Source organism: Aythya ferina (genome assembly GCF_964211825.1).
Source record: "Aythya ferina genome assembly, chromosome: 4".
NCBI classification, from domain to species: domain Eukaryota; kingdom Metazoa; phylum Chordata; class Aves; order Anseriformes; family Anatidae; genus Aythya; species Aythya ferina.
Genome location: NC_140300.1, coordinates 67,300,210 through 67,314,364, shown reverse-complemented (window position 1 = coordinate 67,314,364; position 14,155 = coordinate 67,300,210). Strand labels below are relative to the sequence as shown.

The window sequence follows — 14,155 nt, the reverse complement described above, 5'->3', positions numbered from 1 at the left end:
GCCTTCCCAGTGCATACCTAGCCTGGAAGTCTGTGAGCTGGAGGGAAAAAAAAAAAAAAAAGCAAAAAAAAAAAGCCAACAACTCTTATAGAAATTACACTTACAGAAACACAGAAGTACAGAATGGGGAGGAAACAATTTTCTTGAGAAAGAGTGCTGTCACTGGAATGACGAATGATGGCCTGTCCCTGGCTATGCTCACAGAGGGCCTCAAATCCCTCTCCCATGCACCCTGTCCTTTCCTTTGCTGAAAAATAGTCTAGGAGATGCCTCCATGCTGGCCTGAAATTTTACTTCCTAACTCATTTTTCACTCAGCCCTGTTATTTCCCTTCTTGAATTCACTACGCTTTTGTGGCAAGTCATATTTGATTCCCCTTTGCACTGGAAGCAAAGAGGAAAAAAAATGCAAATGGTCTTCTTTCATTAGCTAGAAAAGAAATCGTTGATTGGATGAAGACCAGTAAAACTACAGGAGAGGCTGGATGCCTCTGTGTTTTTTTTCTCAAAATGAAACTGAATTGACATTGACACTGTTATAGTTTTAAAACAAAGTTAATCTAATTTTGTTTGTATAATAACCATCTTGATTCACAGTTTAAAACTAGTGGATACTTAAAAGTGTTTTAAAACCTGGAAAAAAAAAAAAAAAAAACACGACAAAAACAGAATCAGGGCTTGGAACTTGCAGTGTTATAACGTTTAAATAGATGACTGGTGCTGATCTGTTACTACTTGGTATAGCAGGCATGTTTGCCTTTTAACAATGACCACCACTAATAGTAGTTGCCCAGGATGATTATAATTTATACTGTACCATGGCCAAAGGAGAACAATTTAACCAGCTACAAACCTTAAAAGCAGCAAAAGACCCCATACCGCTAACCTTCATTATTAATTCAGAGGCCATTAGAATTGGGGTCACTACTTATTTACTACAGTGACAGGCAAGATTGGAAATTCTGATCTAGAGAGACCGGGGAAAAAAACAAGAGCAGCAGTATATGAACGGATCTCTTATTTGAAACTCTCCGAGCGCCAATAAGAAATCAGAGGAAATGAAAGCCATGGCTGCTAATGTGCTCCTGGAAAATTTCAGTATTATTAGCAGTAGGAATCAGGGTTCTTGCTTTGCTTGAAATTTAGATTTGTTGCTTTTTCTCTGTGGTGACAACAACATATTTTGCCGTGTTCCTTTGATGTTTTCTTGCATTCTCTACAGTAGGTGTCTACATGGCACATGGAAAGGAAAAGGAGAAAAAACAAGTAAGAGATGGGGGGCATGACAACAGGACCTGAGCAGATGTTAGAGCTGGAGCATCGTTTGTAACACCTCTCTCATATCAAACCAGCTGGAAGACAAATGCATCCAGGAAGACAGAAAAGTTAAAAACTGACACAACAGTAATCATAATGTTCTCGAGGCAGCATTTACTCCCAAGTTCCAAACTACAGAAAGTTTATGCCATTTACAACATAAGCAGTATCATTTAAATTTACCATGAGACAAAACAAATCAACACCTGATTGAAGCAAAAACAATCCTGCTAGTCAATCTGCATGTGTTTATGCTGGAAAGTAAGCAGAATATCCAGAAACAAAAGTAGGTTTGAAAATCTATCATTTTTTTGCTGGTTCTTTCCCTGCCAAGTTTATTCTTCCAAACTTCTGGGTTCAGGACATCCCACCAGGGACAGTTGTTCTGCCCTGACTACCGTGCTCAAGACGAGCCTCCCAAGGTTTCTGTGGCTCTGAGACAACCTGTCAGAGGGAGATCTTCAGAGTCAAGGCTCCTGGTGGTGTTAGGGAAATGGAAATGATTATGTTCTACAGAATACTCCTCAGCTCTTGCTCTGCTTCAAAATTGCACTCAACTGAACCTTCAGAATGAAGCAATCTTCTACTAAATGTATATTAACACTTTCCATTCAGTTTTTACTAACAGTAAAAGTGGGGTTGATCACTTCTTTGTGCCTGAAACATCTGCTGATCAGATTTTAATGCACTTTACCCTGACATTAAAACTTCAGTTTCAGTTAGTTTGTTTTTGTTTGTTTGTTTGTTTTTTAAATATTTGGTTACATGTGACTACTTTGTCTACTCTCTCAAATTTCAATTAGATAAGGCCTTTATAACAGAGTAGGGTTTTAAGTCACAATTTTTATTCTACGCAGCTCAAAGACCACTTAAATTTGACACTGACTGGTCTCACTCAAACATCTCAGGCTAACCATGATGGATTTATTTGTAACTTGCAAAGCATAAGATGAAATATATCAGTTTTCTTTTTAGTTGCAGTTGAAACTCCTCAGCAGAAAGATCATGTTTTATCTATTAAAGTTTATGCATTCATGAATCTATTTAATATTAAATCCATTTTCAAAAAGCTTGTGTCAAGCTGAGATGAACTTGTAATATACTCAGAGACACTCAAACAAATATATTCTAAGTTTAGATGGGCTATGAATAACCCATGATTTAAGAATTCACTTTTCCTTTCAGTCTGTCACAAGTTGATTTTTGGCATTTTCCTTAGCCAATCCACCCAAAGCTTCCATTCAAAACTTCTCTTTTTGAAAGTGGTTGCTTAAAAATACAACTGATGATAACCCAAGAAAGTTGCTAAGTATTATTATTATTAATAATATGGATGAAATACAGATTTACCTCTAAACTGGGACCCAGCATTCAACTGGCATTTCAGGACCATCTTTGTGTTGCTGGTCCATCTGGTCTTAACCGATGAAATCCTAAGTCACCCTGAAATGACTCACAGAAGAGCTGCCAATTTCAGCAGGATCAGGATGCTGTGTCTCAGTCCCTTACCTCTCAGCACCTCTCTTCTCCCAGGATGGCCAATATTTTTCGTTTAATCGACTCTGAAGTTGGGCAGTGCAGATTCTGACCTATGTTCATATGAACTGTAGGGCATTTCACTATTATCACTACCATTGTTAATAGCCTTCTGATATTTTACAATTATTGTGCTAAGTTTTTCAGTGTATTAGGAGAATGCACAGGCACAGCCACTGTTTTACCGAAAAATAAATACAATACTGTATATGTCTTTCCTTCAGTTTTGAATGTCTCTTCCAACCTAGAAAATTCTGTGATTCTGTGAAGCTTGAAACAAGTTGATCAATCGTGAAGTTTTCTTCAAACACCAATAGTAATCATACGCGTAATCTGACTGTCAGAAGATTCTCTCAATCAGCAGTTATTAAGCACATGTTTACAAGTTCCTGAATATATTAAATCAGTCAAAAATATATATAATCTAAAGCTAGCAGCAACACAGCCTAGCTCTAATTATCTGTCAGCAAAACAGTGGCATGTCTTTACAGTCATGACACAATGTTCCATAATGCCCTTGTCTTTCTACTGAGTTTGCTGTTTTATTTACTTAGAAAGCCACTGCATCTTCACTTGGAAGGGATGATAACAAATAACACTATTGTTAAAAAAAAAAGTCGTAGAAACTTTCTAAACAACTTCGTTACATACTCCTGTTGAAGCTAATATGTTCAAAAAGTTTAAATGTATCTGTTATCCGAGTGACAATCTTTTTCTTGTTGAAATTCACATCTGCATGCATATCAAGTGAGCTGACATGAACTTGTGTTTTGTGCCAGGGAACAACGAATGTACAAAATAACACTTGCAAAGGCATAAGGGCAATAATGAAACAGAAATCTGATATCCTGCATATTAGAAGCAATAAAACAATTTGATGGGGGCGTGTAGGATCTAGGGACCTCAAGACCCCAACTATGTGAATACAATGCAAGTTTCAGATTCATCTGCTTGTTCTGCTGGCTCTGTGACAAGAAGCAAGTGCTGTGCACTCTGGAAAGGCAAGGGACAGATTGGAAATTACCATATGAGACAGAAGGCAGGTGAGCATATTGTTTATATAGCTCACCTCTTAAGATGAAACTGAGAAAAACTATAGCGTGCATTCAAAATGATGGCAGAACACCAAAATCCTACACAGATATTAAATGGCAGGGAGCTAACCCTTTCCGAAAAGGAATAAAACCATACACATATTGACAAATTCTTTTTTTTATACTTATCTAGGGGAAATCATGCACGAATCCAGCTGTGGTTTACTAGGCACACAAAGCTATACTCAACACAGCAGGCTCTCCCAACTTAAACACAGCTGGTAGCTGAGAGACTATTAGAACACAGTACTGTATATGGTTATCCCATTCTTAACTCTTCTTTAGGCATTCATTTATGGAAGCTTTTAGAGATAAGACACTGAAGTAGTCTTTGGCCTAACCCAACATGGCTGCAAGACAATATTTTGCTTTGTTAACTCTGATGAATCATATTAGCAGCAGCTAGAAGCAGCAGAAACGTCGTAATTCTGTATCAACTGTCGTGTTGTTCAGACTACTTATTGAGAGGGTAAATATTTGAAACTGGCTGGCTGCCTTTCTGATGTTCACAATGAAAACAATACAAAATAAAACATTTTGTACTGTTGCGGTGGCGTTTCCAGTGTGCTGCTGAGTGTCTTTACTGCAGGAATGTGCATAAGCAGATGAACTCCAGTAGAAACTGGGGAGCTGCATCCTTGCAGTCCAATGACCAAAGCAACTCACAGTTCCGTCTCACCCTACTAAATCAGGGAACAAGCAGAGAATGACCAATAGAGCCAACAACTTAAATGAACAATTTCTATTTTTTGCCATTCAGCATTTTTTCATTTATCGACTGCTAGTATTTACTGACATATCACATAATTCTCCAGTTGGAAGAACTAAAGCAGTATGCGAGCAGGCCAGTTCTGAAACTGACTTCATGAAATTGTGGAAAAGCTAAAAAGATTCATTCTCTAACCACTCAACCACTGCTCAACCTGAGTTCACACTGTACTATTTGAAAACACTGTCATTAGTTGCGTAAATCCTGCAGCAAACGAAACAGCCTGTCGAGTATGGAGTGCTATCCACAGCAGTAGATATAAAAGATCATTCTTAACATCTTTGTAACTTCAGATATGCGCTCATGTCAAACTCCAGTGGTTTTCTTAACACCCTTTTAAAATAAGTCAAGCTTCTGGTTCATGAGGAAGGTGTTCCACCTAGTCAAACACGGGTGCTATTGAACTAATGAGCAAGAACATGGATGAAGCAGAAAATAATTTTCTTTTTCTAAAGAATTAAACTACACACCAAGGGAGATTTTGCAGAGAGCAGAAAAATGCTGTCAAGAAGACAAGTGATGAGCAAGGACAAACCATCTGTCATTGGCAGTAACTGCAGAACTTCCGAATCTTTGGAAGAGCCTGACAATTTATCACAGCTATTTCTATTGTTCATACTCAGACCTTCAAAGGGACTAAACGCGAGACAATCCAAAGCAAATAAAGCAGCAGCATTGTCAGCATGCAAGCCTTTTTCATAATAATTCTCATTACTTTTCAGGATAATATTTCTTACAGTAACAAGCAAGAAAGCAAAATAGCTTCCCAACAAAAGGGGCATGCAGTTTCCTGGAAAATGACATTAAAAATTCTCTACATATCTCCTTCCTTATAAGATACGGCCTGAAGACATGAGCCAAAACTACAAGATACAGACAAGAACCCTTGCGACAGACACACAGGAAAACTATTCTGGATCTTCAAAATTCATCTGCATGTATGGAAAGATACATGAGGAATCTGGCCATCTTAAGTGTCTCCTGTTTGAAACGTAGGAAACAGCTCCCAGGCTCCAGTTTTAGCTTTGCTACAGCTGGAACTTCTCTACAAGTAGCCACTGCGGTGTCATGACTCATTTCTCAAAATGCTGAAGAAGTGTCTCCAACTGGAGGTGGCCCTCGTGTTAATTTTCTGCCCCACCAGGAGCAGATTCTCTTTCTGCTGGACCGCCACCAAGCAAACCACATTTTCTGTTTGATTTTTCACAGAAGCCAACAGATGGCATTGCATAATCCCTTGTTTTGGAACTGACTGGTACTGAAATCATTTAGAAAGTGATTTTTCAGTTAGTTTTCCCAAGAGTTGAGCTGGGACAAACTCATGCTAACCTCTTCCAAACATCCTCTATCTACAATATGCCCCATTTACACTGTCTTGTAATCTATACTGTACTCTTCCAGCTGGAAGACTGATAAATTGCTTTTGTCCAATATCATTAGACTTCTTGTCTGGTCTTTTCATAGACCTGTATCTTGGAGTCAACACTGCTGTTGTCTTCATCTCTCCCAGGAACACAGCAATTGTTGATCACTAAGATATGATTTAAAAATGTTATCCTGTACAGGTATATGAGACAGGGAACCTGTCCCACCCTGCAAAATCCCCAAACAAATATAAGAACTCAGAAGCCATTTCTCAGCATACCCTTTAACTGAAGTAATGTGGTTTGAATAGTTTGGGCACCGAGGGCAGTCTAGATGGCTCCTCAAACAGTAGCATGCAAACCAAAACGTTAAAGCTAAAAGACAGCTACATCGCTGATGTACAGGTAGTACAAAGAAAGGTAGGTGATAGGCTGAAGACTGGAAAAGTAAATGCACAGAGATGTACAACAAATTCAACACTGCAGGACTTGAGCATGGAAATCCTGAACCTGTCTGTTAGGATATTTTCTTCTTTTTCTACTATCTTTTATTTCATTAAAACACTGCTGTTTTATCAGGCTATCTGTATCTTTACTTCCTGCTGGTGTCACAGCAAGACCTTTTCTATGTCTCTGGTCTTAGCCTTTGAACTTCTCAGTAGGGAAATAAGTTGCTGATTTGTAAAGCTCATTCTTGCACACCAGAAACTAAAGCTCATAAAAATCTCTCTTCACCGAAGGCAATATTTTTGGAATCCAATTTTAATCTCTAACCATTTCCACACTTGAGAGGGGAAAAAAAACACATGACGGTATTTATTATTTTTACTGGTATGGAGCAACATCCTTTCCTGGGATTTTGTTCCTTCAGGTTTCTTATAAGCAAAATGGAATACACTGGGAGAAACCTGACAGCGAATTCCCTTGACTACTCATCATCTAGGTACCAAGTACTGAAAAGCAAGCTTCTACAGCTCTCTGGGGGAAACGAAGTCTTTCAGTGTCCTTCTAAGCACAGATGAGATAGCTGACAATTAATGGGCTTGTCTAATGGGAGCACTTTCTTTTGAAAAAGAAAGAAGCAGTTGAACCACTTGACCAGTTTTCCTTTTTGTTTTCCAGATTTATTTCAACAGATGATACTTTTAAACTAAATAAAATTGTGTTATTCCACTAAATAATTAGTTTTACATTGATTTTGCTTGCCATCTTTATTATATTTAAAGCAAGTAAAGCTCCAGGGAAGACTTCGCCTTCCTTGTATTAAGATTTTAAGATACAGGGGAGATCTTAAGAGATGGAGACTGTTCAAGTAGAGAAATCAGACCCAGATTAAAGGCATATAAGAAAACAAATCAACAGTTAAATGTTCCAGACTGTAAATAAACACAGCATTAATACTTCAGAGAATATGACCATAAGCTTGTACTGAGAACACTAAAAGTGCCTTCTGTCTGGTAGAAATAGTCATTTAAAATTTTTCATTTCCTTCATCATTGAGAAGAGCTAATAATGTGTTTATTTTACAGGAATCTAAACCCACGCATCCTCCTCTGAGGTCAACCTGTAGACTACAGGTTTAAAGTAATACTTATTATAAGCATTAGAAAGATTTTTCATTTTAAGGATCATTTTATTCTTATAGTCAGTTTTGCCATTTCCAAATTTATGTTTTGATTTATGTTTTGATTATCATTATAAAAAGTGCCTGTGACATCTACTGTAAAACATGCAAAAACAAAACAAAAGCAAAAACCATACAGTTCTATTCTGAATTACTCTGCTTGAAATCAAAACTAAGAGTACAACATTATGCCACTTGCACTCAAAGACAGACACTAAAAAGTAGGAAAATGGTATTCTCAGTGAAAAATAACGTACCTCCCACCTGGAAACTGCATATTTCAAAGTAACAAAGAGATTCAAACTCTCATGTAAATTCAGATTTGTTACTGTTGTACAATTGCTTCTGCTACCTTTTCTTAAGAATTTACTGGAATCTTTTCAATATGTAACTGGAGATTTTTCATAGTAGTACTTTGCTTAAAGATCTCTGCTCCTCAGCTGTTCCTCTTGCTTTTTAAGCTGAAGTCAATTTGGAAGGTAGAAAGTGAAGGAAAAAACTTGAGTGTCTGAGTTGAACACGAGCTATGAATTAAGCTGGTTGTCATGACATTTGAAGGTGAAGAATCAAACATAAGAAGTCTAAATCTGTGATGAAATCTCAAAGTTTCCTCCTTTGTGTAGACTAAAAGGTGATAACAGATTTCTCACAACTGTTGTTTGCTTTTTAACACCTCACCACCTTTCACACCCGAAGATGTGCAAGAGCTACCCTTTGAACAAACCATCTCCAGACTGAAGGCTGTTGACATGTCCTCCAATATAGGGAAAATAATTGCCTTGCTGATGTTGACATTTCTGTTCATGTCAAAACTTGTGGTTAGGAAGAAGCCTTTCAACCTGTTAATCTGCCAAGAGAAGCTCAAGCAAATAACCATTAGCTCTAGGCTTTCACTAGTGGAGGAAAAAGGACTGTCAAGTTTGATGATGGGTCATTCTTAATGTATGCTTTAGGTAATGAGGCAGCTAGTGAAGAGAGTTTTGAATGCAGCAGGAGAAAGTGCAGATGATAAAATGATATATGTCATAATTTCAATATGTGCTCTTTTGGTAGCTCATATAAATATGTAAATTCACATTTACTCTCTCTTTAAATCTGTCTCCAGCATGGAGGTATATTCATATTATATTTAATTGTGCACCGTGATTAACTGGATAATTTTACCACTTAAGTAAGGCAGTGAACACCTAAAACTGAAGAAAAGTACACTTCTAAGTCTCTTTCCCAGTGTGCATTAGTTGGGTTGACTGCAGTCAAGAAAAGGACATTGGTTCAAATAAAACTTGTAAAGGAATCATGTAAGGGTGGTGTTTTAAAATAACCTTTCCCTTCTCATCCATACCTGATTTTACACCTGAGTAATTCTACATATTGTACTACAATTACTCTTGCTTTACACCAGTTTAATAAGAAGAATAACAGATAATTAGGATGGAAACCACTGTCATAAAGAGGCTGAAAAACAGGGGAGTTGAGGAAGAACTCGAAGGAGGGAAGCAGTGAACAGCAATACAAGAAACAGGGTCAGTGATTCGGAAAGCATTTTGGTAGTATGACCAAACACTTTTGGTATGTCACTGCTTAAAAGCGAACAAATGAAAAACCCAAAGACAAAATACCACTTCACTTAGTAGCAGCCAACTTCCATGAGGATATCTTCCTGCCCGCCCCCAGTTCCAGCAACTGAACGGAAATAAAATATTGATTAAATTTAAAACAGTCCATTTGACATCATTCTTCTGCTCTCTTTTGCTAGGTGTGGGTGCTGTTGTGTTTACAGGTTTAAAAAGCATTTAGGGAGGAAAATTACTAAACATATAGATCAAATTTATATCAACAAACTGAAAATGTAAGGCTCAATCCATCTTCTTTTTTTCCTAGAGTATTAAGGGACTATTTTGGGGCTAGTCCTTCTGAATTACTCAGCATCCATAAGGTAGCCAGATTTTCCTCAGGATGCTGACTGCTTTTGAAAACTTGCCCATTCTATTCAGGTTTTTAAATGTAAGTTGAATGCCTTGAAAATCCAGCCCTGATTATGTTGGCAGCATGTTATGTATTTTTTTAGTGATACGGAAACGTGTTTTCAACTCCTTTTACATCTGTTAGTAAACTCAAGATCCAGTCTGCCTATATAGCAGGGGAAATATTAAAAATCTTGTGCTGCAGAATGTAACAGTGCTGCTCTTTTTTTCTTCTTCACTGTCTGCCTTAAAAGCATTTGTTGCCAAGCATCAGCTTGACATTACTGAAACAGAAAGTATTTCATTTTCCTATCACAGGTGTTATTAACGAAGGTCACTGCTCAAGTGACAAAATATCACTAAAGCCATCAGCTCTTTTTGCTCTTCAGCATTATGGAGGTGCCTCTCCTGTCATTTCACATATCTGTAGAGAACAGCAACAACAAAGGTTCAAGCGAGATAGCCCACATTTTTGACTTGCACACAAACTTAGCATTCAGCTCCTCTCCAAGTAAGCAGGCTGAAAGCATTTATTTATTTCTTTATTTATTTATTTTCTGGTAATAGGAGTTCAAGAATCAAGAGCAGTTTAATAGAGTTCTAACTGGCTGCAGGCTTGAAGCTCCCTGCAAAAAAATCCTCCCAACACTATATGTACCAAGATAAAATCTGTTGTAAATGTACGGAAAATATGCTGACTACCAAACAGCAGTATCACATGCGAAGCCCATCAGCCATTTTTGTTTCTGGGCTTGATGACTCAGCAACAATATCAATCACTCTTAGTAATGGTCCAAAGCCTCTGCAAATCCAGGAGATCTGTATAAGGACTCAATGAGTCTTCAAAAAGGTGTGAATCAAAACACCAGCAGCCTTATTTCGTAAAGGTTTTAAATTTTCATCGGATTGTAGACTGTTTTGGGTTGGAAGGGACCTTAAGGACCATCTAATTCCAACCCACTTGCCACGGGCAGGGACACCTCCCACCAGACCAGGTTGCCCAAAGCCCCATCCAGCCTGGCCTTGAACACTTCCATGGATGGGGCACCACAGCTTTCCTGGGCAGCCTGTTCCAGTGCCTCACCAAGCTCACAGGAAATCATTTCTTCCTGGTATCTAATGTAAATCTACCCTTTTATAGGTTAAAATTCATTCTCCCTTGTCCTATCACTCCACTCCCTGACAAAGTGTCCCTCCCCAGCTTTCCTATAGGTCCCCTTTAGATACTGGAAGGCCACTATATGGTCTCCCTGGAGCCTTCTCTTCTCCAAGCTGAACAACCCCAGCTCTCTCAGCTTGCCTTCACAGGAGAGTTGTTCCAGCCCTCTGATCATCCTCATAGCCTTCCTCTGAACTCAGTATATGGGTCCATGTTCCTCTTGTGCTGGGGGCCCCAGGGCTGAATGCAGCACTGCAGGTGGGGTGCTGGTAATAAATCTATTTGCAAAGCTCCATCTGCTTACCTTAGATCTGAAATCATTCAGGTATTTCATTAAAAGTTGTTATCAAGATAAAGTTCAAACTGAATACAAAGTACTCTATGTAATGTTATGTCTGATAATAATAATAAGGGATGGATGCTAGCAGATCAGATCACACCTAACCAGCTACTGAACAGCACAACCAGCCAACAAGTGCTTATTCACACAAGCAGGTGAAACTTTCTAGCCCTCAATTATGGGTAGGTATTACAAATAACTTCTGTTTTAAGGTGTTAAAAACAGAATGCAAAGGCTTTATAGGAGAGGTAAATGTTGCAATTTTAAGAAAAAACACATCATAACATACTTAAAGAAATTGTAATTTGTGCTATTCTGTGCAGTTTTTCAATAATTTCCAGGGATAAAGGCGATAAGAATTATTTCTCAGGAATTTTCATTGTGGAACAATTGCTCATTTGTTTTCACTTACTGAACAAAGAAGCTTAAATTAGATCCCTGCTATCATCTTTTAAAAAATAAATTAGAAAGATTTGATGGAGGAAAGTGAAAAGAGTAGGAGAACTTTATGACAATTTGAGCATTCCAGAAAAGGAAAACAAACAAACAAACAAACAAAAACAAACACAACAGAAACAAAAACAAACAACAACAAAAAAAAAACACCTCAACACGCACATTATTAAAAAGAAAACTGGTTCTGCATTTTAACAGCATTCATGAAAGAGGTGATAGCCTTAGTAAAAGGAGCTATGAAGAAACAGGAAGAAAAATGCTTTTGCAAAAAGAAGCATTAAAGATCATATCAGCCTAAACCTGGATTCTGACTGTATTTCTTCATGAAAAAGAACCTGATGGCATAATTTTTAATTGTTTTTTGGAGTTGAGACTGATAAACATCAGTATCTTGACTCATACTTATGGCAACAGCTCCTCAATATAATTGCTCAGTCAAAATTACTCACGTGAGAAAAATAACTCATCCATATAAGAGACTACAGGTCCAGGTCCCTGATGTAAATTATGGAAGGCACATCATACAGACTGTCATAATTTTTCCAGAATCACATTTCTCTCTCCCTTAGGTACTGTCAAACATCTTTTTACCTTTAAGCACTGCATTTTTGTAGCATTCTTTCAATCATCCTTTTTGACTAACGTGAACCAGAGCTGTGATATATATCTCCTCTTCCATCTATTAATATTATGTGCACATGGTCTTTGCTTTTGGACGGTGATAGAAGCAAACTGACAGAACCAATAGTCAGACAATCCTTGAAGTGATACATGAGCTTTACACAAGAATGATCAACAAGATAGAGCACTATTCTCTCCAGACTGATTGATAGGGAAAACAAGTTGGCTATAAGGTTATATTTTCAGCTGGGAGTAAGTATGTCATGAGTTTTTTGTGAGTCTCCAAATATACAGACAGAGTAGAAAGCTGCCCTAGTTTCAGTTGGGATAGAGTTTAATTTGTTCTAATTAGCTGGCATGGTGCCGTGTTTTGGGTTTAGGATGAGAACAATGTTGATAACGTACTGATGTTTTGGTTGTTGCAGAGCAGTGCTTGCACTAAGCCAAGGACTTTTCAGCTTCTGTCCTGCCAGCGGGCAGGCTGGGGGTGCAGCAGGAGCTGGGAGGGGACAGACCCAGGACAGCTGACCCCAACTGGCCAAAAGGAGAATCCATACCGTGTGGTGTCATGCTGGACAGTAAATATAAGGCAGTTGGCTGCACATGGGGCAGCTGCTTAGGGATGGAATGGGCATTAGTCAGCAGGTTGTGAGCAATTGCACTGTGCATCACTTGTGTTGTATATTGTTATTATTATTGTTATTACTATTTTCCATTCCTTTTGCATCCCATTAAACTGTCTTTATCTTAACCCAGGAGCTTTTACTATTTTTTTCCTGATTACATCCCCATTAGCTGGGAGGGTAGGCAATGAGCAAATGGTTGTGTGGTGCTTAGCTGCCTGCCTGGTTAAACCACAACAAAAGCTAAGCCAGATAAAAAAAAAAAAAATAGAAAGAAAGAAAGAAAGAAAAGGAAAGGCAGAAAGAAAGAAATCACAACAATTTTGGAAGGTCATTATTTGGTCTATTGTGCAGGATGTGGGAAAACTACACATCTGTCATGAAGAAATAAATTACAGAGAAACTTGCTGTTGACCTAAGCAAAACTCTGAATGTGTGAGCATAATTATGGCCCATCTCACGTCCAATTACATCCCAACACATCCCAGGCAGACAGGCTGGCACAGCACAGTAGAGATGTGTCAAATGTGTCAGGCGACTGCCTGAGCCATTTCCCAAAGCTAAGTCAAGGACAGGAATGGGGAAAAACCTTTCCCTATCCAGGAACCTCACCTGTGAGCAACAAGAGACAGAGATCACTGGAATGGGATGCACATCTGCCATGCAATTAAGCATAAATGCCCAGACACTGCTATCTAACTGTGCTGAAAACATTTCCATTGCCTCATTTAGGAGTACACTATTTCATCCAAGTGTTTTATATATCACAGAATCACAGAATGGCTTGGATTGGAAGGGACCTTAAAGACCACCCAGTTCCAACCCCCTGCCATGGGCAGGGACACCTCTCACTAGACCAGGTTGCCCAAAGCCCCATCCAGCCTGGCCTTGAACACTTCCAGGGATGGCGCATCCACAGCTTCTCTGGGCAACCTGTGCCAGGGCCTCACCACTCTGTGAGTGAAGAATTTCCTCCAAAAATCTAATCTCAATCTCCCCTCTTTTAGTTTAAAACCGTTCCCCCATGTCTTGTCATTATCTGTCCAAGTAAAAAGTTGTTCTCCATCTTTTTTTATAAACCCCCTTTAAGCACTGAAAGGCTGTAATGAGGTCTCCTTGGAGCCTTCTCTTCTTCAGACTGACCATTGCCAATGTATGGCACTGCCTAAGCTGCTGATGGGCACTTATGTCCCTGTCAGCCCTGGATGTCTGCCTGGAGTTCTGATGCTCTCTCATCTGCCAATACCACGACTGATCTCCACCACTGAAGCTCCATCAGGATGAAAAGA

At 38.7% G+C, this 14,155-nt stretch overlaps 1 protein-coding gene across 1 annotated transcript in view; it reads right to left on the bottom strand.

The window, feature by feature from the left end:
* The window catches only part of GRID2 (glutamate ionotropic receptor delta type subunit 2), a 777,731-nt gene that overhangs the window by 228,019 nt on the left and 535,557 nt on the right, over nucleotides 1–14,155 (bottom strand). The gene's annotated exons all lie outside the window — the stretch shown is intronic.